The sequence below is a fragment of the Staurois parvus genome, unplaced genomic scaffold, assembly GCF_062004578.1.
Source record: "Staurois parvus isolate SC_StPar_1 unplaced genomic scaffold, SC_StPar_1.0 ptg000154l, whole genome shotgun sequence".
Taxonomy (NCBI): Eukaryota; Metazoa; Chordata; class Amphibia; order Anura; family Ranidae; genus Staurois; species Staurois parvus.
In genome coordinates, this window is record NW_028317950.1 from 25,965,783 (window position 1) to 25,988,929 (window position 23,147).

A 23,147-nucleotide genomic window follows, 5' to 3' on the forward strand; every position below is an offset into this window, starting at 1 on the left:
AGCCCCATAACCCAAGCCGCAGCTCCATCCAGCCCCCTAACCTGAGCCCCATCTCTATCCAGCCCCCTAACCCAAGCCCCATCTCGATCAAGCCTCCTGACCCAAGCCCTATTTCCCCCCAGCCCAGCTGCGGCTCTCTGGAGTCTCTCTAACCTCATTGTCTCACAAAGCAGCAGGAGCTATTGGTTCCTGCTGTTGTAGAGCCAATGAGGAGAGAGTGGGGACGTGGCCAAGCTGTGCTCTGTGTTTGAATGGACAATGTCCATTCAAAGGAGCATGGCTTGGGATTGAGCCTGCTTGTGTGCCCCCATAGCCCCAAAGAGAATTGCTATTGGAGGCACTCAGCAGGGGGAGGAGCCAGGGCCACCTGTGGGTGACCCAAAAAGAAGAGGATCAGGGCTGCTCTGTGCAAAACCACTGCACACAGCAGGTAAATATAACATGTTTGCAATTTTAAAAAAAAATGACAAAATTTAGTCCTTATGCACACTGGACGTTTTTACAGCTGCTGTTTTTGGCTTTTGGCATTTTATTTTTTACAGCCAGTAAACCCCCCAACATGTTATCCAATGTGTCCATTTGAAAACCAGCGTTTTTGGACTTTTTTTGAGCAAAAAAATATTTTTGTTGGTAGAAAAAAAACAAAAAACAAAAAAAATGCAACAAAACGCCGATAAATGCTAATGCAAAAATGCTATTAAAAAAAGCACATTTTAATGTGACTTTACACAGCTAACATTGCCAGCGTTATTAAAATGCACAGTGTGCATGGAGCCTCTGAATCACTATAAAGCTGGGCTTGACAAATTTGCTTTGAATTTAGCAGCCAGCAAAAAAAGTTAGGAGCCAGTTTTTTAAATCAACTGCACGCCCGGGGGTTCAGGCAATAGAAATTGCTCACGCCTGGTGCTAAGCAAAAAAGGACGGTAAAAAAAAGTATTTTAGTTTCTGTTATACAATTTTACAAATAACTAATTTTTCTCCTTCACTGATGAGGCTGCACTGATGGGTGGCACTGATAGGCAGTACTAATAGGCGGCACTGATAGGTTGCACTGATAGGCAGCACTGATGAGCAGGAACAGATAGGCAGCACTGATGAGAAGGCTCTGATAGGCAGCAAATTAGATAAGGTACTATGATCTAGGGCTCTCATCAACTTTGGCAATGAAGTATCAGAATGAGTAATAAAGAAGAGCAGGTCATCTGAACCCTGCCACTTTGTGATTGGTGGAAGATGTGGTCATTCCCTTGATGTCTTGGTGGAAGATGTGGTCATTCCCTTGATGTCTTGGTGGAAGATGTGGTCATTCCCTTGATGTCTAGGTTGGATCTGTTCTGTTACAGGTTAAATAAAACCTCTGTTTGCTGTTGCAGTGAGAGCAAGTGAGGGAAGCCCTTGGTCAGAATGGCAGGCACAACCCAGCCCACCAGAGGAGGGTTCCCACAAACGAGCGTTGTATCCCGCTCCAGCGAACCACAAAGCTGCGGCCTCAATTACCGGCCAGCCCGACCTCTTGGCCTGCGCACCTGGGGTGGGGGGCACATGGGGAGACCCTATCTGGACCACTGCTGCAGTGTAGCCCAGGCGCCAGGAATTTCCGGTCACCATAGTGACTTGGCGCCTGGGATTTGTCAAGCCCTGTTATAATTCTTCTGCCTGTCTCTCAGCTGTAATATACACTGAGCCACGCATAATCAGCTCAGAGTAAACTTTACAGAACCTGCTCTGTGCCATGTGATGAAGTGACTCCTGTGCACATGGCAGGAGTGACATCACTGCGGCCTGGCCATGCAAGCGACTGAACATAGCAAACCCAAAAGGAAGACCAGGAAAGATCACGCAACGTTGGAGGGCTTCCTTTGACAGGTAAGTCTGTCATGATGTGTCAGCATGCAGTGCATACTAGCACATTGTGCAATAAACCTGCAGAGGACTCGTTTATAAAAAACGATTTTCACAAAGTTTAATACAGCTGTAATGAAACAGTTTTTCATCTGGGATTTTGTGAAGAAATCAGAAAAACATGACCTGTCTGTGGTTCCCAAAGACTAGCTTTGAAATGTGAGAAATGTATTTTCTTCGGACATTCTAAGCAGAAACAGAGGGGTTAATTTACTACAGGCAAATAGACTGTGAACTTTGCAAGCGCATTTGCACTAATTTTCCCCAGAACTTAGTAAATATTGTAAGCTTTGCGGATTTTTATCATCCAATCACGTACAAGCAAAAATGCTGTTTTTTTTAATATTCCTTGCACCTGGGTATTCTTTACAAAGTGAAGCTTCACTATATTCATTAAACTCTGGGCAAAGTAAGTGCAAGAGCACCTGCAAAGTGCACAGTCTGTTTGCCTTTAGTAAATCATCCCCAGTGACTTTAGACGAGAAGAGTAACAAAGTGTAGTCACTGTTCAGCACTACTAAAAGAGGTCCAAAGCCTGTATTTGTGATGAGCAAACATGGAAGCTCACACGTAACTTTAATTATAAAACATAATGTGCAAGAGCAAGGTTTGGAAATTATTAAAACAAATCAAGGGGATCAAGGATTCTTTTCAAAAGGCAAAAAAAACAGAAACGTGTTCTGCATCATACAAAACAAATTTCAAAGCATCCAAAAATATATGTTAAAAGCTCCAAGGGTTTCCAAGAACTGGATTTTGATGAAATCAAAATTGGATCCTGAGGGGAAGATATTTTGCATTGAACAGCTAACTTCCTGCCAGCAGTGACAACCCTGGCAGTCTCTAACAATAATGGTGTGGATCATTCAGGTTTTACTTCAGCTGAACACCACTTTAAAACAAACCTTCTCTTGTAAAACGCTGTGGTAGCTTACAGCTATTTACACCTGTAAACTGATGAATCCAAGTGTTACAACCAGCTTTCTTAGTGTAATGTCACCTCTGAGTACAAGTTCAGTGATAAATACAATATAAAAAAAACAGTAGGGTTGTTTTCCTTATTTTGACAATTTTCTCTTCAGAGATATCCCCGTTTTAATTTCCAATTAGCTAAGAAAAAAATCTTCATTGTCAACTGGGAGTCTGTCTTTTTTTGTTTTTAAAGAATATGTAAACCCATCATTTCATATTCCTGGTGTCATGTACTTGTATGAAAAACCTTCCTGTTCTTTTTGTATTGCTTCCTTTCTGTAAAATCCCAGATAGTCCTGCCAGTCCTTCTGCTTTCCTATTAAAAACTGACCACAGTGGGCATGAGAGCATAGTGTGGTCATTTCTCTAGCTGTGCTTTCCTCCAATGATCAGAATTCTGCTGACACTGCACAGCCACTCACTGGGAAGTTCAGTATTCCACTGTTTGTCCTCCCCCAGAGATTATGCGATCACTTAAAAAAAGGGGGAAAAGGATATTTATAATGTCTTTTATATCTATACACAACTTTTTTGCCCTTCATTTCTATTTTAAACTGAATGGGTTGTTTTGCAAGGTGAGAGCTTACAATCACTTTAAACATGGTCAAGCTTTGCACCAACCATTTTCCTCCGTGCTCTGTAAATCATGTACAATTCACTTCCCATACCACTCTTGGTCTTTTCTAGCATAGCGTGGCTCTTCTCGTAGGCCCCATGTACATAGGACATTTCTGAACAATGGAAACTGCTGGAAAACGTAGGTTAAAAAAATGTCTGTTTAGACTCGTTTGCATAACGCGTTTATGCGCATTTGCGTTTAGAAGTGTTTTTTAAAGATAAGCACAGGAGAACCTCCCAAATGCCCAGAATGCACTGAAAAGTGGTAAATTATTAACTATTTCAGACTGTTTCAGAGAAATATAGAGAGTAGAAGCAGAGACAGCAGTATGTGTTGAGATTATTAGGTGTGAGCTGCTCATTAACATTTCTTTTGTTTCCAAGGGTGGGAAAGGTGTCTGGTGGAGTGAATTATTAAGGCCACCTGGCAGGGGGTCTTCATGAGGAATTTAAGGTGTGACTGGTCATTAATATATCTTTTGTTTCCAAGGGCGGGAGAGGTCTGAGGTGTGAATTGGTCATTACAATGTGTGACGAGCTTGGTAGGAACATCCTGTGTTAAGTGTTTTGTCCATCTGAGTACCTTGAAAATGCTTTGCATGCATTTTTCATGATGAAAAAAGGCTCTGGACAGCATCAGGAACTGGAAGAGTTAAAAAAAATTTTCAAACGCTTATAAATGCGATTTGCTGCATTTAACCGTGTTTTTTGCATTTGAAAGGCTGATAAAATCGACTGCTGAACGCAAGTTTTCTGAGTTCAAAAAAACGACTGTAAACTCAAATGCCTGTAAATGAAGATGTGTACATGGACACATAGGAAAACATTAGGGTGAGTTCAGGGGCTGCTGAAAAAAACGCTGAACAGCTTGTAAATATGAGTTTATCAGCTGCAATGTACATGAGCCCTTAAATGCACAACAGTAAAATCAGTCTGTATATGCAGTAATGAATGCTTGTTATACTCATTGTGGAACCTGAGGGGTTAATCCTCTGCATTGTATAAAAAGGCTCTTTGATCCCATCCCGTAGTCTTCTGGGACCTATCACGCGTCCCAGACGACTATGAGGAGGGAGGGGGGAGGACAACTTTCGCTTCTGATCGCCTAGGCGATCGCAACGGAAGTGGGAGCGGGCACCTGTTCAAATTCGGGTACCCGCTCCCTAAAGGTGCCAATCCTTAATGGGGAGTGGGGTACAAAGGCTTAAAGCACAACTCCCCTTTTGGGTGGAGCTCCGCTTTAAGCTGTTACCAACTGTGTGCATGCTTGACAGTTACTGACACCATGCAGCCTAGTAGATTTTTTAAGAACACCAGGCCTTTCTTAGCCTCTGTATCAGAGAGAAACAACTGAAATTATTTGTAGGTCTTGGGAGAACCCTTGGGAAAACCAAATCATTGGTGGTTATTGGGAAAATGCCCCCCATATTGGTGGCTAGTGGAAACAATGCTCCTTCCAGTGGTGGTCAGAATGCCCCCATTATAGACAGTTACAAAAAGATCATTAGGTTCACGTAGCTGGCTCTGCCGGTTGGCATTGACCCTGGAACTATGCAGGCACCATCAGATGAGAGGTCAATCAGCTCAAGGAGCCCCTAGCAACCTTTAACATGACTCTTCAAGTTTTCCAGGCATCACCACCTGATTTGCCCATTGAAGTCAATGGGTCAGCAGGAAATACTTGGTTTGTAGTTGCGGTGCACTAGTCCATTCAAAATCTCCATGTGGCAAAATAACTGCCAAAAAAAAAACAAGTGGGGTAACCTCCTGAAGGCCTGAAAGCTTTTGCTCTACCGCCCTTTGAAGTACAATCCAATGCGGATTGCTTTTCAAAGGGGTGGTGGAGACTGATGTACATGTAAATTTAGCCCAAGAGGGGATTTCCCTTCTCTTTGAGGATGATTATTCTTACTTCCTTTTAATGTTTTAGGGACAGGGAGTAAAAGAAAATTTTCTCAATAGGACAGAGACAAAAAAAAAAAGTTACATTTTTAAATGGTGTCACTGAACAATTATACCATCAACTGTACCAATATATCAACATTGCTAGGCTGGAAATCATAGTTCATTGGAAATCTGGCCAATCCCAAGCATGCCCCTTTCTCTTTATTTTAAGAGAGCATTGGCGATCTTTTTACCTTCCAGCTAAACTCCAATTTATTAACAAGCGGCAAATGTAAACGCACTTTGAAAATTAGCGATTAGCAGCAATGCCGCTGTTGACCTGTCAAATATTTACAATAATTTAACTCAAACAAAATGGAAAGGAGTTTTAATTTGTCGGCAAACAATTCAGTACGTTAGCAATTAAAATATATTTACGCAACCGTTGCAGAGAAAGTCATTCAGAAACCAATGCTCTACTAATAATCCAACTTTGCAATTTTATTCTCAGTGGATTGCCGTAAATGTTAATAGAAGCAGTTAAAGGGGAGCTCCAGATAAACTGAAAAGGTGGATTTTGTTCCAAAATAAATTGCTTAAGCTAGATACAACCTGCTAATTGAACCTCCTTTCCTTGTAGTTGGGCATCAGCCTGACCCCCTTCCTTGATTGATGTATGCAGAGGACATTGCATAAACTGAAACAAGGAAGCTTTTTTTTCTGATTCAGACTTGTTCAGTCAATAAAACTCATGTTCACTTACACATATTTTCCCCCTGGGATGCTTTAGCTGTCTGTTCTCCATATTCTGTTATGATTAATTATCGTTCTTTCCTCCTGCTCACAAATTGTCACACCCTGCCACCCTGAATTTTTATTAAAGAAACCCTTTCCTTTCTGGGTGTTTGCATAAAAAGCTGACAAATATGAACAAATTTTTTTTTTTTTTTTTTTTTTTTTTAAGTCCGCAAACGTGCAACTATAATGAAAAAACCCGTAAGTGTTCACAAAAAAGTGCAAGTGCAAAACACCACACAAAAAGTGCACTTAAGGGTGTGCTTTGTCGTACCCCCGAAGGGGTTGGACCGCTACCCTGATCCCCCGGGGCACGAAGCTCCTGACAGGGACAGAGTTCCCATTTGGTCCTCCTGGCCAAAAGGCCTGGTGGACCACCGTTCCTTATGCCCAGCCGAAGCCGGACATCCAGTACTAGGCCAGGGGGTTCTCCCGAAGAGAAAAACCCCCTAGGGACAGGGGAGGAAGGAACCGTATGGCCACACATCCTCCCCCTAGACTTCAGGGCAGGCCCGAGGACCCACACCCTCCATCCTGTGAAAAACACACACAAAAGTAAAAAGTGACAAACGTGGGGTGAAGGAAAAATAAATAAATAAATAATTAAATAAATCTATAAAAATAATAAAAAGTGTCGTGCCCAAATTGTGCACTGACCAGACCCTGAGGCCTGTAGCAAAAAAATTGCCCAGAACTTGACCAAAAGGCCCGGTCCTAGAGGCGCAGTGCAAAAAGTATTTAAACTCGGTGACCATGTGCTCATTCACAACGTGGGGTCCCACACCCAAGTGCTACTCAGAGCACCCCTGAGGCGACTACTCAGGGGGCACCTAGTTTGCGGACTCTCTGCCTTCCCAGCCCCTGGCCAGACCAAGGTAGATCCGTCCAAATCAGGAGGTACTGGGTCTTTCCAGTCTTCCCAGAGGAATTACTCCCAAGGCCCCAGAACGAATCATGGCGCTCCCTGGTTTCTGTCCCTCCGGTACTAGCCTTCCGGACCCCCATCATACCAGTGAGGGTACTATACAACAACCATCCCCGCAAAGCTAGAATGGTCGGGAGCACCCCCACTGGACACTGATAAGATCAGATACTACACTTGATCTTAGCCAAAAGGCCGAGAAGCGATATGGTTATTTAAAATTACTGTCCTTTTTCTTTTCCTGACTCTCATCTTGTCAGCATACCAATGGAACCAGTGGGTTTCTCCCTCCCGATACCTCTTGCTATAAATCCACCAACTATAGCCAGCAAAAAATAAGGGTGAGAACACAAAAGAGTATTCAGAGATACTGCAAGCACACAAAATATTTACTCCTGAGTAAATGGCAGTGGTAATGACAGAAGAGCCAAACTATTGTGATGGCTCTGCTAAGATATCAACTTTTAATAAATCAATTCACTAGTGGATAGGAACCCTTTGTTAGGGCTGAAATTTAAACTCTCAATGTGTTATAGCAGACATCCAAATCTAAGGCTCACTGGAAAAAGAACATTGTATTTCTTACAGAAGGCCTGTAACCATTCCAGCTATTCTCTGATGCCATCTTTAGAAATTGTGCCAACCCTTTCTTCCATGGCCTTTAAAAGAGTTGCCACTACCAATAAAGACAAAACTAGATGTTGCAGCTCCTTCATTTTAATCTACATGCCACTAAATAAACTTTTAAATGTGATGATGGCCTTGGAACAGGAGAGTCCTCTCTCAAGGCAGGGGAACAGTAGGATCTGTCAGCAACTCAAGGAGCAGGGGAGATCGTGGCCTCCTTCACCAAACTGGAAGGATGGCTATGGCTGCTACTTCTTCTCAATCAGTCTTCAAAAGAGAAAGCAGGATCAATGGTGCCAGTCGGTAAAATATGTACTTTCTGGAATGTTCTGCTCTAGAGCTTTCGGGCAGTAATAACAGGTGCAACATTTTGGAAGCTGAGCATTGACCCGCATCACCATAAAGGCCCACCTGTGGGGTTCCCCAAATTTGGAGTGCTACAGAAATACAGAGGTCCAGTTCAGTGTCCACTTGTTGGGATTGATGAAGTCTTGGTTCAACATGTCGACAAGCAAGTTTTCTAGGTCCAGAAGATAAGATGCTGTGAGACTTCTAGATGATGTTCTGCCCAGGTAAAAAGTCTCACTGTTTTCAAAGAAGGGGCACATGCCATGTGTCCATTCCCATCTTGACTCAACAGCCCTTCAGTAATAGCAAGAATGCCTTAACAGCTTCCAATGCTGCCTGCAGCTCTAGCACATTCAAGTGTCTCTGAACTGGGCCCCACCATCTGCCTAGAGCATGGCATCCTTGTCAGCGTACACTCCCCAGCCCCAGAGCTTGGAATCTGAAGTAACTGTGATCCAGGATTCAGGGTTGAGAGGTCTGCCCTAGAACAGGTTCCCTGGGTTACCACCTCAAGTTCACTTTGACAGTGCAGGGTAGAAAAATCACTTGGAACATGGAAACTTGGTCCCACTAGTGTAAAAAAAGAAAACTGGAGTTGACACAAATGCCAATTGCCAAAGGCACTGTTGGTATTGCGAAGTGGTGGGGAGCAATGTAGTTCAGGCATGTCCATGCGAGATAAATGGCTGAACAAATCATTGCTCTGGATCTTGTAATAATCTGTCCGATCCTTATTTGTGGAATAAAAGTCCTTCCTAGTAATGAATGTAATATTTTTCAGAGATATTCCGAGATCTTGGATGAATGGAGCTTACCCTTCGGACTTTTGACTAGCCAGATATATCTGCAGAGGGTGCCTAGAACTAACTGCTTGTGGGCTACCAGGAAAGACTTGCAAAGTGCAAACACCAGAAAATCATCAGACAGTGATGTATCCATAAGCCTAGTGCATAACCATAAAAAATATTTAATAAAACATAAAGTAGGTGTTGTACTCACAAACAACAATATAGTCAAGGCACATCATAAAGAACAGCTGGGTCAACACCACGCTGATTAACAGTCCTCTTCCTCAGAGCCATGGTTGCTGGCTCTGAGGAAGAGGCAAGTCCTCGAAACGTGTCAGCCTATTGGATGCCTACACTCCCTATTGCGGACTGTTACTCAGCGCAGGGTTGAACCAGGTGTTTATGATGTGCCTTGACTACAACACCTACTTTATGTTTTATTAAACATTTTTTATGATAATGCACTAGGCCTGTGCGCCCTCTGTTTTTTCTTTCCTCATTCAGTATATTTGGATTCCCCTGGTCTATTTGAGGGCAGCAAGGTGTGCATGTTCCAGGACATTCTTAATGTGGTTGTAGCCTGCATCGAGTCCATCCCCAAGCGCAGGAGCATTTGTGTTTGCTGGTTCAGTGATGTATCCATATCTGGAGGGCCCTCACTGAGTGGAGAACTTTCAAAAAGATCAAAAAGTGAACAGGAGGCAGCAAAATTGACAATGCAAATGACCTATGGCAAATCTGAGATATGGCTGATGATCTTTCACTACCAGAAGGTGAAAGTACGCTGGGCTCCTTTTTAGATCTTGAGTTCTTAAGGAAAGAGAACTGAATACTTTTCAAGATGATCTTTGGAACCTTTGCCTCTTTCTGCAGGCTTGTAGCAATAGACCCGACTTATCTCTAGTTATGCTCTGGATCCCTTCTTAAAGGGTTTTCGCAATGAGAACTTTCCCTGAATGTGGAATCACACAGAGCCCCTGCTCCATTCACAGACCAGTGTTTCAACCAAGGGGCTTTGTGGCCCATCATTGAATGAACTATACTGTAAGTCTTGCTGAAAGTCAAACCAAGTACACTGCAGTCTTCACCTCAAAATTTGAAAATTCAACACACACACGCGCACACACACACGCGCACACACACGCGCGCGCACACACACACACACACACACACACACACACACACACACACACACACACACACGCGCACGCGCGCGCGCGCACACACACACACACACGATGGTAGTTACATCTCAGGTGGAGACCAGTCAAGAAACACTGCCCCCTTTCCATGCGTGTTAGCGTGTTTGATAGCGCAGGAAATGTGCTTGCTGTTGCTCTAGTATGATAAGTGCGTGTGACAGGAGCCTGCAGCCTGTTCTAGATCACTATGTATAATAGATGCCACTTTTCTTCCCGCTTGGTTGACTCTGGCTTTTCTCTATGCAGCTTCGACCTCCTGTGATGAGTTTAAAGGATCCACACCAAATACAGCCAGAGACCCGTCCGTTAAGTTTTCTCAAAGGAGACATTTATAAAGCAGCAAACAATTTATTTGTTGAACATAATAGCCACTGAGGTTAACCTGTAACGGCAAGAAAAATTGGTCAAAAGACCAGTCTTTTACTTTCTCATTTAGTAAAATAGAATTTTGAAAATCCCCTTGCTTCTTCAGGTTTTTACCTGTTGATTCTACAAGTGCTGACAGGATTACATCATTTTGGTCCAAGGGCTGACAACACTACTATACCCCTTTTGAATTTGCAACAACATTAACAGCCTTTCCAGTAAGTGTTTTTCTGCTAAAGTAAGCACTGAAAACAGTCTACAGGCTGTTACACAACCCTAAGGACCCATTCATACACAGGTGGTCTGTAGTGATACATTAACAATCATTATTTGCCAGGAAAAAAATATTTTCATCCCTTATTGACATTATACCCTCACAGGAAAGAACACGTGTGTTATAGCTTAGTGAATTGAGCATGATTTCACTTTCATCTGAACTAATAATAAAACATTGCAGCCGATTTAAATCAGTGACGACACAGTGGTTTATTGTCTCTCTGCAATAACAGTGAACCTTTGACAGTTCAAACGACGGATGCTGCTGCTTCAAAAGGTAATTTAACTCACAAACAATAGAAGCACCACCATTGTGGTAAGTGACATGAAGGACAGACAGTATGGCTGCTTGGTACAATCTCCTCCACCACCCAGTGTGACCAATCTGCCATCACCACTTCTATGGCGTAACACGCTGATGGATAACGCTCCGAGGCAGAACATTCATCACGCACGTCAAAGAAAGAGGGAGTTGTACTATATAATGAATATGTAGAAATATATAATGGGTGCAAAAGGGTTTTTCAGCTGATCTGGAACTACAAGCTGTTCCATGCCATGGGGAAACTAAGGGCTCATGTACACGGGGCATTTGGAAAACTCTTCTGAATGATGGAAACTGACTGCTGGAAAACGTAGGTTAAAAAACATCAGTTTAGCCGTGTTTGCATACCGCATTTATACGTGTTTTTACAAGATAACCTCAGGAGACCTTCCCAAATGCCTAGAATGCACTGAAAAATAGTAAATAATTAACTATTTAAAACATTTTGAGATAAATAGAGAGAGCAGAAGCAGAGAGAGCAGTATGTGTTGAGATGACCTGTCTTTTCTGGTTTTATTCACTATGGATCCCATCATGAGCATAATGCGGCGCGTTCTACCATTTTTTCCTTCACGCGCAACCTGCAACTGACTGTGCTGGTGTACTGGGTCCATTTGAACACATGGAAAATGCTTTGCGTGCATTTCTGATGATGACAAAAAGGCTCTGAACAGCATCTGGAACAGTTAAAAAATGCTTCTAAACGCAAATGCTTATAAATGTGGTTAACCACGTTTACAAGTGTTTACAAGCATTTGAAACGCTGGTAAAATCTACTCCTGAACGTCTGGTGCGTTCAAAAAAAGACTGTAAACTCAACTGCCTGTAAACGACGATGTGTACATGGACACATAGGAAGACATTAGGGAGAGTTCAGGGGCTGCTGAAAAAAATGCAGAAAAGCTCCTGAACATCCGTTTATCAGCTGCAGTGTACATGAGCCCTAAGCCTGAGATATAACATGCTCTCAGCTGCTTCTGTTCCCTATATACAGAGAAAAGCTATTATTTTTGCTGGAAATCTTTCAAAATGAGTGGAAAGTAGAAGGTTTTGCCTTAACTGTAGTTATGATCTACAGTAACGTGGACAGATTTTTCCATACTAGGATTTGACCTGGGTTATTCTGAAGCCCTAAACAAAATTGATTTCAGATCCAGAAGGAGAATCAATTCATTGATAGAAGGGATCCTCTGGACATCTAACCTGTTCACTGTGGAAGCCAATACTCTTTAGCACTAATGTTTTTTCCCCCTTTTAACATTCTTTTGTACAGCCCTAGTATACTTTATAGTTAGCTGTGACACCACCATTCATACCCTGCAACATATTTTGCTACTTCATCATATTCACAGGGCTACGACTGTGCATCACCCCACTGGTAAGGTCCTTCATTCACCCACCAAATCACCTTCCCCTGCAGCTTCTGTTCCCAAAACATGCGTAAGCAGGTGTAGTCTGTTTTCTTCACTCTAGGTGGCACTCGATCTGAGTGTTACCACAGTCTGAAAAGGAAATCAAGGGGAAACACTGTTTTGCTATGGTTTGCTGGGTCAATGGAGAAGTGTTCCAGTTGGCTACACTGCAGCCATGTAACCCTTGGCAGCCATCTTGGGTCAGCGGGGTCTACATAAGTCCCTGCCCCTGTTTTTTGGCACGCTTCATGCGAGTGGCTAGTGTAGGAAGAGCGACCCTGCTTGTTAGGGAAAACGATTAGCAGCAGTGAAAGGTTCCTGACAGGCTGGGGACTGGAAAGAAGCCTCCCTGTTTGGGACCAGACTGGCCAGGCCGCACTCCAACCTTTAGTACAGATCTGTGGGCTCCTCTTCTCAGCCACATCTTTGACTGCATTGAACTTTGAGTCGTCTCCCTAAACAGCGCTCTACAACTAGGATGTCTGTACGTTGGCATTCTGCTCAATACAAGTGTGAAGTTTTCCTGCAACAGGATTCTATGGGGTTAATTTATTAAAGGCAAATAGACTGTGCACTTTGCAAAGTGCAGTTGCACTCAGCAAGTGCAGTTGCTCCAGGGCTTAGTAAATGAGGCAAAGCTTCACTTTGCAAAGAATACCCAATCACATGCAAGGAAAATTTAAAAAAAACAGCATTTTTGCTTGCACATGATTGGATGATGGAAATCAGCAGAGCTTCTGCTCATTTACTAAGCTCTGGAGCAACTTTGCAAAGTGCAGTCTTTTTGCCTTTAGTAAATCAACCCCATTGTGTGTTCGCTATCGCCGCACCTTCCTACACATGTAAGATGAAAGCGCTGTGCAATGTTATACAGCCTGATTTGTTCAAAGTGCTGAGATGTCCACTGACTATGCAGCAGCCATAGTAATATAGGGCACTGGTAATAAATGGAGAATATTGTACACAGTATGACAGGAATATGGAGACAGACGCAATGGCAACAGTGAAAAACATAGCAGAGCACAAGCTGGTACATAAATATAGGCAGACATGTCAGCAAAAGCGACAGGGGCACTTATTAATGGCAACTGGGGGAAAAATAGAGCTACGTCCCACAGCATCAGAGTCAAACTACTCAGGTCATTTACCCCCATAATTAAAAACTTCAGTGCACAACTGTTCCACCTTTTGATTTAGTTCACATTCTGCAAACCAATATTGAAAAGCTAAAACAGGTTGCTCTTAAAGGGTTACTCCAACCTTAACAATGGATTGGTGGAGTGTTAAACCACCTAACAGCTGTTCTCTTTGTGACTCTGTTGGTGCGAGATCTGTGTTGAGTTCACTACCGCCGAGGGGCGGACTGACCATTTGGAAACTCGGGCACTGCCCGAGGGCCAGGGGGCAGTAGGGGGCACCATGAGATTCCCCTGGTACCTTTTTCATAGGCTATTTTGAGTTTGGTCAAGGGCACAGGGGCCCCATGATCCCCTATTGCCTGGGGGCCCCATGAGTTGTCAGTTCACCCCTGCTACTGCCGCACCTCCCCACACATGTAAGATGAAAGCACTGTGCAATGTTATACAGCCTGATTTGTTCAAAGTGTTGACATGTCCACGTCAGCCCAATGGCTGTTTTGTAGGGTATTACAGAAATTAATATAGGGAGAGATATCGAGTAATTATGATAGTAGTACCTCAAAATACACTTAGGGCTCATACTTATGGGTGTTAAAAAAAGCTAAGCTTGTCAATGGCTCTATATTTATTTATTTATTACAGATACTTATAAAGCGCAGTCAATTTATGCAGCTCTTTACATATATATTGTACATTCACATCGGTCCCTAGCCATCAAGGGGCATACAATCTAATGTCCCCAATTTACATTTATACATACACATATCAGGGCCGATTTAGACAGGAGCCAATTAACCTGCCGTAGTAGAGAACAAAAACAGAGCGCACCTACCTTGCGCATTACCTCAGTAAACAGTTGACTTATTGATTTAGGAGATATACTCACAAAAGTAGTAATAAAACAGGCATATATAATCCAAAATGGAATCCTACAATAAGGAGACATGTGCGAATCCCATCAGAAGGGGAGATTCTCAGAGTGACGCTGACGCATTTCGAAGGGGGGGGCCCTTCTTCATCAGAGCTCGATGAAGAAGGGACCCCCCCCCCCTTTGAAAAGCATCAGTTCACTCTGAGAGTGGAGATTCGCACGTGTCTCCTTATCGTAGGATTCGCTTTTGGATAATATATGCCTCTTTTATTACTACTTTTGTGAGTATATCTCCTAAATCAACTAATTGTTTACTGAGGTAATGCAAAAGGTTGGTGCGCTCTGTTTTTGTTCTCTGCTACTGTTTGTATCGAGTTTCCCCAGCTTCATGTTGGAGCTGCACAGCCTTTGATCGGTCTTGGACAAACTTCCATACACTCTAGTATTATTGGTCCATCGGCCCTCTACTGATCTGGGTCCCTAAGCACAGGAGGAGTTGCATCTCTGTCTACTTTCCACTTAACCTACCAGCATGTCTTTGTAGTATGGGAGGAAACCAGAGTACTCGGAAGAAACCCACACAGGCACAGGGAGAACATGCAAAATATTTGGAGCTTATTAACATTTTTAAGCTTTTCTGATGGTATAAGACAAAACTAGTGGCAACTGTAGCAAACTACTGTGAATATCAAAGATAACACCAGAGAGACACGTTTTGGGCGTTATCAGCGCTGACGCAGCCAGAAGCCCATAAACATTGCAGTGTAAGCTTTTATTGGTGCAAAGCGATACAGGGGCTTTAGTAAGCATTTTTATATACATTATAAATATAGACACAAGTATTATTTGAGCTGCCTTTTGTGATTTAGTTTTATTTAGCATGGATCTTTAAAAATATTTGCATGGAGTTCCTGTATAGGTATACAATATTATTTATTACTAAATGTATGCTTCCTTTTCTATCCTGACTGTCCAGGAACTTTTGCTAGAGTGTGATAAATGACTTTGCAGCAGCCAAAGTAATATAGGGCACTGATAATAAATGAATAATATTGTACACAGTATGACAGGAATATGGAGACAGACACAATGGCGACAGCGAAAAACATATAGATAGAGCACAAGCTGATACATAAATATAGGCAGACATGTCGGCAAAAGCGACAGGGGCACTTATTAATGGCAACTGGGGGAAAAATAGAGCTACATCCCACAGCATCAGAGTCAAACTACTCAGGTCATTTACCCCCATAATTAAAAACTGGTTTCAGTGCACAACTGTTCCACCTTTTGCTTTAGTTAACATTCTGCAAACCAATATTGAAAAGCTAAAACAGGTTGCTCTTAAAGGGTTACTCCAGCCTCACCAGTGGATTGATGGAGCGTTAACCACCTAAAAGCCACCTGTTTTTTTCTCTTGATGACTCGGTTGGTAAGGTCTCTGCGTTGAGTTTCTGCTGTGTTCATTATTAGGGGTTTCTACCAACCTTATTGGATATTTTATTCTTTTTTATTATGGAGAATATAAAAAGAGAAGCTGTAACACAAAAAAGGTAGGCAGGAACACCCAAAACTCTGGGGAGGGCTGGAACGGAACTAGGAATGATTACAGAGAGCTCTTGCTATTGGAGCAATCAGTACTAAGCCCACCAGGTGCAACCTATAATTATAATATAACTTTTTAGTGGACTGACCCATCACAATTTAGGCTGGATTAAATCAGGAAATTGCTTTAATTAGGGTTTAATTAGGAGGCAATTGCCCATTGCCTCAGCTTTGGTCACAAGGGGTTTTTGGGTGACTGACAATGAGATAGAGCTTTCTCTGCAATGGCTCTGCCTGAACAACTTTTGACATCTGAACACCCAGGTCCTCTGCTTTAGCAATTTCTTTTCCAAAGCTCAATAGCAATGTCCACACAGCCCACCTTACTTTAAAAATTAATCAATGTGTTTGAAGTGCCAAACGAATGGCACCATTGTATACATCTAGTTCAGGTGTGTCCATCCTGTGGCCCACAGCAGCTATGAATGCGGCCCAATACAAAATCATAAACATACTTAAAACTGTTATTTTTTGGGGGGAAGTTTTTATAAAACATGCATTTACACTTCGCAAATGCATGTGGCCAAATAAACATTTGCTAGTGTCCCTTTACTGGAATTTTATAAGTTTTATCTTCCCATAGAAATTAGGAAAAGAAGCACACAGGTGGTGCAAACACCTAGCACATTAAATTTTTTTAAAAACAGAAAACATACAAAATAAGGTGCATAAAAAAGCCTGTAAAGCCACAGAGATGGTTCAATGTGATGGCAGAGTGTCCGACTGGTGGTTAGGTTGGCGTGCTGATGCGCTTCGGGGACATGCTCTTTTTTTCCCAAAGAAAATACTCTACTCTTCACAATCATGCCTTTATTCATGTCATTGGTTTTCGGCAGCACCTATATTTGTAAGCAACTATTTTCAAGGATGAAGCACACGGAGGACAAAATTAGAACCAATATATCTGATGACCACCTTGAAAATTAATTGCGAATTTCTACTACCACCACCAAACCAGAAATTGATGCGTTAGTTTATCAAAAACAGGGTCAAATATCTCACTAGTTTTATGTTGCCCTCTTCGCTTAAACAAATTAATCTGCCTGACTTTTTCTGCTCATCAGCTATCCTTATTGTTAGTGTATTTTATGTGTGGCCCAAGAAAATTCCCCTTTTCCAATGTGGCCCAGAAAAGTCAAAAGGTTGTACATCCCCGATCCCAGATAATAATCATTAACCTCTGACAGCTCACTTAGGTGCTGTGAACATTCTGACTGGCTTGCCAAGTCCTTGGACATTTAAATGGGAAGTCAGCTTTTTGAAGCATGTTACATATTACACCGAAATTTAGGTCATGAAGATTTACTGATCTACTATCATCAACTAATCTGTGTTGCTATGGATACGTTGGTGATTTTTTTTTTTATAGCTTAGATATGTGAATTGTTAGATTTTAATTTAGAAGCTAGGCCTCTATTGATATGCTAACAAACCTGTTGGACTAGTTTGTGAAACTCCTTACAGGATATGATGCAGCAGGAAATAGGGGAAGGGAAAGACTTCAAAGCCATGTGATGGGGAACAAAAGACAGTTTTTCTCAGGCCTTTGGGGAAGGAAGAAGTCTGGAAGATCCTGAATCCTACAAGATGACTCCATCATAAAGAAAGATCCAAGTTAAGTAACTGTTTAGTTTATGCCCATCACATACATTGTAATTGCTTATTTGCTAGGAAGATAATCAGCTTGTGTATGTTGTAGGTATATTTTGTTAAGCTTTTCTATTTAGTAAAGCAAATATTAAAACACTATAGAGTCCTAAGATTCCTTGGGTTTACCACAACAACCTTAAACGACGCAAAGCAATACATAATCGTAGGTGGATGCAGTGCTCTGCAGTCTCCTTTGAAAAAAATAATAAATGCACATATTTTTTCTGCAAACATTTTTTGTATGAAGACTAACTTAACCTTTTAAAGTAAACCTTTCTTGAGAGAAATATTCCCAATTATCTTTCAGGGATCAAGTGACCGATTTGTAGTGGGTGCAACAGGTGTGTAACCAGGCCCCTGATTTGCCACCAGAAATGGTCATACTAGCCCAGGGCACCTCCTGTCCTCTTCCTGCATCAGGAATGAGATGAGTTACCATCAGGGGCGGACTGACAACTCATGGGGCCCCCGGGCAATAGGGGATCAAGGGGCCCCTGTGTCCTTGCCCAAACTCAAAAAAGCCTATGAAAAAGGTACCAGCGGCATCTCATGGGGCCCCCTACTGACCCCGGGCCCTCGGGCAGTGCCCGAGTTTCCAAATGGTCAGTCTGCCCCTGGTTACCATTCACCTGCAGTTTGGAGAGCTCTACTATCTTGATTACTCACATGCTCCTGGGCTCAGGCCCTCCTCACGCAATAAATGATTGTCCACACAATCCGCTTCTTCGACATTTTACTGTAGACATGAACAGAATGCACAGTTCTTCCCAACACAAAAATACACCACTTCCTTCTTTCATCCGATCCCTCTGAACAAGTTTATTACACAAGGATGCCAATTAGCACTTCCAGTTCCCTCAATTGTAGGTTCCCTTGGATGGGTTTTCCGACTACAGGATGATGTTTTGTAGGCTACTTCTTCCCATGAACCCCTGCCCTAAAGTTCTTCAGGCCCCAGATTTTAAAGGAATAAGCTAGCCCCATCCATAGTACTCATCCAAGGGTGGGGTTTCCCTAAAAGAGCTACTAACCCCTGCTTACAGGTGGATCTATCTCATTAATGGAAATCCCAACAGGCAAGCATAGCAAAAGTTCTGGGTTTGGGAAGAATAGACCATCTATCAACAAAAAAAAAAATTATATTTTCTAACAGTACTTTGACAGTAACTAGTTGCTTTACCTCTCCTACCCTGAAGAAACGCAATTCCCTTTTTTTTTCTCATCCTATTTCGCCAGCGCTATTGAAGTGGTAAATAAGGATCAATAGGATAACAAATGACCAGTGACGGATGACCTGCGATTCGGAAGTGACAGACAGTAACAGACTCTGCTTACATCCATCATCATGTTTATCAGATAGAAGGGGAGGTTACTGCCAGGCTGAAAGCAAAAAGGTCTGACTCAGGCAAAATGACTACATCCGACCAGGCTGGAGCGGAAGGAAGGGAGATTAATTGGAAAGGAAAAAAAGTCTGTCTCTTGACTGGAAACCACAAGAAACATGCAAGGCTACATGAATCAGTAAATATCAATTAAACCATTACTGGACAATTATAGCGAAAATACAAGCCTGTCCATTGCGAAAGAAATCTCTATGATTAAGCTCTGGGGACAAAGTGAAACATGAAAGTGTAACAAAGTTGTATAAAAGTGCAAGGTGTTTCCTGTAAGTGGTGCTTCCTTCTTTTAAAGCTGAACTCCAGAAAAGATATAAATCCACTTTGTGTGCAACAATTGGTTTTGTAAACCCAGATATTGTCTTAAAAAAGTAGTAGTGACATCATTATTGTGCCGCACATAGCCAGAGAAGAGCTGTAGAAGGGGCCCAGCAAGCCTCACCCACCATGAGCTGCCTGCAGAAAACGACAGGAGGGGGCAGAGACAAGACCAGTCACCCTGCACAAGGAGAGAGCAGCAGCAACCAGTCTTTATTACATAAAACTCCTGCCCAGAGGCAAAGATTCATACTTATTTGACAGATCTGGGAGAAATACACATAGCACACCAAGATTCAAGCAAGAATACACATGACTCTTGTATTTAGACCAGCAATGGGCAAACTACGGCCCGCGGGCCGTATACGGCCCGGCGGACCTTTTAATCCGGCCCGCGGAGCTAGGCTCCCGCTAGGCTCCTCTCACAGTCCGCCCTGAATGAAAATCTGTCTCCTATGAGGATCTGTCCCCCTCGACGTATCTGCGCATGTGCCGGAGATCGCGGATCGGCTGCTAATGCCTGAAACTGGCACATGCGCAGATACGTCGAGGGGGACAGATCCTCATAGGAGACAGATTTTCATGCTACACCGGAACGGCGAGAGCAAAGGTAAGTGAATTGACACAGGGGGGACTTGGGGACTTAATATGGGGGATGAATTACTATAGGGGGGATGAATTACTATAGGGGGGATGAATTACTATAGGGGGGATGAATTACTATATGGGGGATGAATTACTATGGGGGGGATGAATTACTGTGGGGGATGAATTACTATATGGGGGATGAATTACTATGGGGGATGAATTACTATATGGGGGATGAATTACTATGGGGGATGAATTACTATGGGGGATGAATTACTATGGGGGATTAATTACTATATGGGGGATGAATTACTATATGGGGGATGAATTACTATGGGGGATGAATTACTATATGGGGGATGAATTGCTATGGGGGGTGAATTACTATGGGGGATGAATTACTATATGGGGGATGAATTACTATATGGGGGATGAATTACTATATGGGGGATGAATTACTATATGGGGGATGAATTACTATGGGGGGTGAATTACTATGGGGGATGAATTACTATGGGGGATGAATTACTATATGGGGGATGAATTAATATGGGGGATGAATTACTATATGGGGGATGAATTAATATGGGGGATGAATTAATATGGGGGATGAATTACTATATGGGGGATGAATTACTATGGGGGATGAATTACTATATGGGGGATGAATTACTATATGGGGGATGAATTACTATATGGGGGATGAATTACTATGGGGGGTGAATTACTATATGGGGGGTGAATTACTATATGGGGGGTGAATTACTATGGGGGGTGAATTACTATGGGGGGTGAATTACTATGGGGGATGAATTACTATGGGGGATGAATTACTATATGGGGGATGAATTACTATATGGGGGATGAATTACTATGGGGGATGAATTACTATATGGGGGATGAATTACTATGGGGGGTGAATTACTATATGGGGGATGAATTACTATGGGGGGTGAATTACTATGGGGGGTGAATTACTATGGGGGATGAATTACTCTATGGGGGATGAATTACTATATGGGGGATGAATTACTATGGGGGATGAATTACTATATGGGGGATTAATTACTATGCTTACTATGGGGGAATATTACTATACTTACTATGGATGACACATACACATCATTTATCTACTCTTAGTCCGGCCCCCGGGTCCAATATATGAACCCATTGCGGCCCTCAAGTCAAAAAGTTTGCCCACCCCTGATTTAGACAGTGGGCCCCATTCACAAAAGTAGATTGTGTGCAGTATTTAGGTGTTTTCCCAAATACTGCATGCAATCCTGAAAATGTCAATTCCCTTATGCTTTATGTGGTAATTACTGCATAAAGCAAAATTGCTCAGTAAATACCGCATTGAACGTGTGTTAAAGTCAATTCAAAAAAGGAAATAAATGCATGCGGTAAATAGTCGTCCCTACATGTGATAGTTAAGGAACCGGCAGCCTCTGTAACCACCAGTAAACAACATGCTTGTTAAGGAGCAGGCGGCTGCTGCATCCTTAGCAACAAATGAGTCATCAGCTGTCAGCAGGGTTACCCGCTGACAGCTAAATTTAAAGCAAAGAATTGGAGGCATTTACAAAATACTGAAAGAAACGATGTAGGGTCCCTCCCAAAATCAATGCCAGACCCTTATCTGAACATGCAGCCTGACAGGTCTGGAAAGAGGGGGGAATGAATGAACCCTCCTGAACCATACCAGGTGACATGCCATCAACATGGAAGGGGTGCTTTGGGGCAGTGGGGGCTCCCCCCCCAAAGCACCATATCCCCATGTTGATGATAACCAGGGCCTCTTCCCCACAACCCTGGCTGGTGGTTGTGGGGCTCTGAGGGAAGGGGGGGAGGGTTTATCAGAATCTGAAAGCCCCCTTTAACAAGGAGGCACCCAGATCCTGCCTCACCCCCCTTGTGAATGAGTATGAGATACATAGTAACCTTACTCATTCACCAAAAAAAGTGTAGTGTAAATAAACCTAGGAGGCGGTTTTTAATCCTTTAATTAAAAAAAAACAAAAAAAGGGGGTCCGCACCCGATAAAGGCTCCTGCTGAATGACGGGCCTCACCCCTTATGACGTCACTGCCCATTGATGTCACCAGGTGGCCCAGCCTCAGCTTATTTAGCAGCGGGAGACATTGGAGCTGTCATTCAGCAGACCCCTTTTCTTTTTTTTTTTTAATAATGGACTTGTCAAAAACTGCCTCCTGTGTTTATTTACAGCAGAACTACTCTGTAGCCTGAGCATGAAGAAACAAAAAAAATATTTAATTTTTAATATTCAAAGCAAACTCACCCATCCATGTCCTCAAGTTTTATTTTGTTTGGAAACCACTTTCTAAAAAGAAAAAAAACCTCTAGCATTTTTGACCAAGGCCATCTCCAGCAAAAGGCAGATGATTCATGTAGCATTTACTGAAATCCATCTGCCCTTAGCTTGGGTGTGCTTAGCTGAGAAAATCCCTCCTCCCTTCCTGAATGCTCCTGGATTGTATGACATCATTTGCCTAGGTCTGGAAACTAAAATAAACCTTTCCTGGTAGAAATATGGTCCTGCCATTGCTGATCTTCTGAAACAAATGCTAGTTACCTGGCTATTATACATATTCTTTGCCTTCTGTGTCTTCTGAGTCACTAACCTGGGACAGGTACTGCATGTAATAAGCAGTCAGACTGTGCTGTTACACTTATTGTGTGAAAATATAATACAATGCCTAGTCATGGTTAATGTTCATATTACTGTGAATTGAGGGTTTATATAGTTAATTCCCTTAGCCGGTTTTTATTAGTTTCAGTATAGTTGGTTAATATACTGCCATCTTGTGGTCATTTTGTTATTGCACCATCTTTTTCTGTCTTCTATCCTGTGTTCTTCCCACTAGCTTGTGATGTATTTCCTTTTCCTTTTCTCTCTCTCTTTATTAGGATGATTATGGCTGCTAGTCTCTAGGCCACATGTAATCTGCTTGCATCTGGAAACACATTACCATGTTTTGACCTGCAAATACCATCTTTTCAATCACCTGCCACATCTGTTTTCTGATATTAACCTGCTGCATGCAATAAAGATTTTGTGGATGAGAAAACAGGTGCTTAGTGAGTTCAGCTATCTGATAAAGACTGTCCAAGGCTTAAAC

The 23,147-nt window shown here is 42.5% G+C and overlaps 1 protein-coding gene and 1 pseudogene across 5 annotated transcripts in view; both read right to left on the reverse strand.

The window, feature by feature from the left end:
- CACNA1B (calcium voltage-gated channel subunit alpha1 B) overlaps window positions 1-23,147 on the reverse strand; it is a 378,141-nt gene that overhangs the window by 180,353 nt on the left and 174,641 nt on the right. The window lies entirely within an intron of this gene.
- On the reverse strand, window positions 7,188-7,303 carry LOC149463691 (U2 spliceosomal RNA; annotated as a pseudogene).